Source organism: Cryptomeria japonica, chromosome 4 (genome assembly GCF_030272615.1).
Source record: "Cryptomeria japonica chromosome 4, Sugi_1.0, whole genome shotgun sequence".
NCBI lineage: Eukaryota > Viridiplantae > Streptophyta > Pinopsida > Cupressales > Cupressaceae > Cryptomeria > Cryptomeria japonica.
Window position 1 is genome coordinate 163,750,338 of NC_081408.1, and position 4,300 is coordinate 163,754,637.

Consider the following 4,300-nt stretch of genomic DNA (forward strand, 5'->3'; position numbering starts at 1 on the left):
ATTGATTATTGTGCGCGTTATTAAAGATTTTCCTTGTCCGGTGATGTTCTTCATGTTATGCGACATTCTTGATGATTGTAGTGTGTTGTGGATGATCAAGGCATAATTTTTGGAGGTGCTTCATATTTACAGTATTGATATGGGTCCAGACTATGTCTTAGCCAACATTGTTTTGGTTTGCATGTATTATTGTAGCATGTGAGGATTTTATTTTGTAATTTGTATTGAGGGTTTAGCTGACCTTGAAATATAGATTGAGGACTTGTATAAATATATGTAATAATCATGTAAGATGTATGTCTACAAGTGTCTACATTGTATATTTGAGTATATGATCAAGTTGGATGTGCGAACAAGTGATCTGATTTTTTGAAAGTGTGAAGAAGAAGAGAAGTGTGTTGGCATGTTTGGCATAATTGATGAAGATGAGATGATGGTGAATGACTATACTGGTAGAGGAAGATGACATGATCAGTTATTTATATTGTCATTTATGCCAACTAGGTTCAATTAATGTTTAATGATGTTTACAGTTGGTTTTTGGTGATTGACTTGTTGGCTAAGTGATTTTGTCTACCGGAGTAATAATTTGATAGTTTGACAGAGTTTACTAGCAAGACTGTGAATTAGGACCTTAACCGGTAAAGCAGATAAGTTTTGATGCAATCGGGTGATTGGTGATGTTTGGTGACTTGTGTTTGATACATAATATTTTATGATGGATTTGACAATGTGACTGAAACCACATTCTATGTTGGTTACCAGAAGACATGTTTTGAATTTTTGATGAAGTTCTGCCAGGGTTTAAGAAGGGTTTAAGGACTGGTAAAAAATTCTCTTAATTAGTAATGATTTTTGGTTTGGCAGTGATCTACATCAAGTTCACGTGTTGATGATAATGCGGCACAAACCACATGATGAGTTTGAAATTTATTTTCGTGCATTTGGAGAATGAATTTCTTGGGAATGTGCAAAGTGCTTAGCAGAATGTGTTAAGGGTTTGAATTTGTACCAGATAGACTTGCTATGAAGATTTATGATCATTCAATGACCGATATTGATTTATAATTGATTGTAATGATCCCTATGATGATCTGTAATGAGTTGTAAATATTTGTGATGATCTATGTGTTAAGTCTTAGGGTTTTGATGTTGACCTAGTTGTAAAAGTTATTTATGTTGGCAAGGTTGATGTTTTAGAGTGTCGGTGACTTTGAGAAGTGTGAGAAGTCAAACTAGAGTGTGTGAGAAGATCTGCCAGAGAGATGCAGACTTATAACTTAATTGGATATGATCAAGCAAGCAGTAGAGTGCTATACAAAGATCATTTATTTTTGTTCTCTAACAATTACAACAGCTAAAATTGCTTAACCGAGTAGGTCCTAACAGGACTCACATTGTAAAATCCCCTAACAAGGTGACTCAATATCTGAGCGTTGGCATTTGGGCACTAAGTTGTCATTAATGTCAACCAGCATGATGGAGATCCACGTATGGGTGACCATAAATAATGAAGGTCTACTAGTAAAGTTCAAACCAGTCTGAAGGATGGTTGCTTGTTTATGATGAAGAGGCAGAATGTTAAAAGTTGACTCACGCCACCGAAGGTGAAGATGTGCAACCGGTATAGGATGCTATACCGGTTAATAGAAGAAGAACACTCTACTAGCAAAGGGTTTTATTGGTATGTGTTTGCCAGACCAACTCTATGTTGGTATGTCATGTCTTGATCGGTGTGATGCAATATGGAGATGAGGTGGCAAGTGTGTTGTGGTTGATGAAGCCTCATCGACAGGGTTGATGAAACAGATAATCGCCATTAATGAAGGAGCCACAAATCATGAGATTGCATCAGACTGATTGCGGCTTGAGGAAGAAGGAATGACAGAGGAAGATTAGGGAGTAGTTGGCGCCTGAATCAATGCAAAGGAAATCCGATTCAAGACATTCTCATAAAGGAAACTTATGGAATACTTTATGTGTCATCTGACTTCATGACAGAAGATCTGATTTTGTGATTGCCACTTCGGGAAAATGTGCATTGGATAATGGAAACTGAGTAGGAGTACTCCTTAAGGATGGGTGATTGATCCAAGATAGGTGGATTGGATCTCATGAAGATTGTGTCGGAAAAAGGAAACCCTTATCGCTTAGTTTTTTTTGAATTGTATTTTGGCAGGAAATCACTTGTTAAGTGAAGAGAGCTTCGAACAGAAAATTGGTTGATGCGGTGAACATTAATGAGTGAAGAGAAGTGAGAGTGAGATGTGAGAAAAACTTTTGAAGTTGTTCTGAGCAAGTCACAGTGTGAGTGAACAAGAAAACTGGTGAGAGGATTCTACCGACAGTACCATAGTCTAGCAGTTGAACCTAACAAGTAAGGTGTGGTAGAGCAGGCAGCATCCTAGTGTGACATAGTATGTTGAGAGACTGTGTGTGAAAGGGAGAGTAAGATAACAGAGAGTTATTTGATTCTAGAGTTGCAGAATTCATTTGCAACAAGAAGCCTCAATTGTATTCAAATATTATTTCAATATACATCACCAAGTTGAAGCTTGGTGTAGGGGTTGGTGCTCCTTGGGTTGGTGCCCCTTGGGTTGTAAGTCGGTGTTTTACCGGTGAGGCTGGATTGGAGCAGTAGTCTCTAGCATCTCTTCTCACCGAGGTTTTTCCCATATTGGGTTTTCCTCATAAAATTTGGTGTTGTGAATCTCTTGTGTGTGAATGATCTCTTTTCTTTCTCTCTTGCATTACCAGTATGACTATTTAATGGTTAAGTAAATAGTTGATTATCTGAAGTTAGATCGGTAAGAAGAAAGACTTAGAAACCACTGATTCACCCCCCACTCAGTGGTATTCTATGTTCAACAATTGGTATTAGAGTGAGGTTCCCAATTATCTTTAAACCTTAGGTAGATTCTGGACTTTGAGCACAATGGCAAGAAGTTAGTCTGCTTCCTCAAAAGCCCCCATGTTTGATGGATCCAACTATGCCTTCTGGAGCAGAAGAATGGAGACCTATATTTCATCTCTTGGTTTTGATGTGTGGGTGTCAGTCAAGAATGGGTATGTCATTCCTAATACTCCTCCCACTGATTCTGATGCAAAAAGGGAGTATGAGAATACTTCAAAGGCAAAACATGCCATCTTGAGTGGACTATCCGATAATGAATTTGCCAGTCATGCACTGTGTTTCAACAAAGGAGACATATGAAAAATTGCGGAGGTTATTTGAGGGAGATGCAAAGGGGAAGGAAGCCAAGCTACAAACACTAAGGAGTCAACTTGAAAGCATCAAAATGAAAGATAATGAAAAGATTGCAGACTATCTTCACAGATTTGATGAAACTATGAATACTATTAGAGGACTTGGAGAAGAAATCGTAGATGAGATTCTTGTCAAAAAGATACTTAGATCTCTCACTCCCAAATATGATACTAAGGTGTTAGCCATAGAAGAAGCCAAGGATCTGAAGACTTTTACAGTGGATGAACTATCTGGCTCCCTGACAGCCTATGAGATGAGAACAATTGGTGAGACTTTCATAAGGAAAGAAGCAGCATTCAACATCACCAAAAAGGGCAAAGAAGCTATTACTCATAAAGAATCTAGTGAAGACTCTGATGTTGAAGTAGAAAACTTTGTCAGGAATCTCAAAAGAGGATCTGGCTAGTACAAAGGAAAGCTACCACTTAAATGCTTCAACTGCGGGAAGGTAGGACACTTCGTTGCAAGTTGTCCTCACAAAGAAGCTGGTGGAGATGAGTCAAGAGAGTTCAAAAGATTTGTTGCCAAAGATAGAGAAAGGAATGACTATCCATAGGGAAGAAGAGGCTACCAAAACCAAAATAGCCTATATACCATTGAGGATGACACAACAGATGATGAAGATATATCAAAAGATGATGACCATGAGAATGACAAAAAAGTAAATCTTTTCATGGTACTTGACAAACCTGCTGATGAAGATGTGGAAGAAGAGGATATTGAGGCTGAAGTGGGTTTGGAGAGTGAACTTATCAGTGCACTTGAAGAATTGAGTAAAAAAAGAAGTTAAATCAAGAGGGTTAAGCTTGTTGCACTAGATGAACAAGATCTCTTGAAGCAGTCTCTGGAAGAGTCCGGTCAAATCATATCTGACTTGAAGCTGCAGCTGGAAGAAACTAAGAGGGTCAGTGAAGCTACAGCCCTTGATCTGACAAAGAAAGAAAAGGAGCATCAAGAGCTGGAAGCAGAAATAATAAAGCTCAAAAAGAAGCTTGAAGAAAGCAAGGAAGAAATAAAAATAAGAAGTATGTA

The 4,300-nt window shown here is 38.1% G+C and overlaps 1 pseudogene; it reads left to right on the top strand.

The window, feature by feature from the left end:
• The first annotated feature begins 1,037 nt into the window (after window positions 1–1,037).
• On the top strand, window positions 1,038–1,126 carry LOC131875550 (small nucleolar RNA Z102/R77; annotated as a pseudogene).
• Window positions 1,127–4,300: the final 3,174 nt, after the last annotated feature.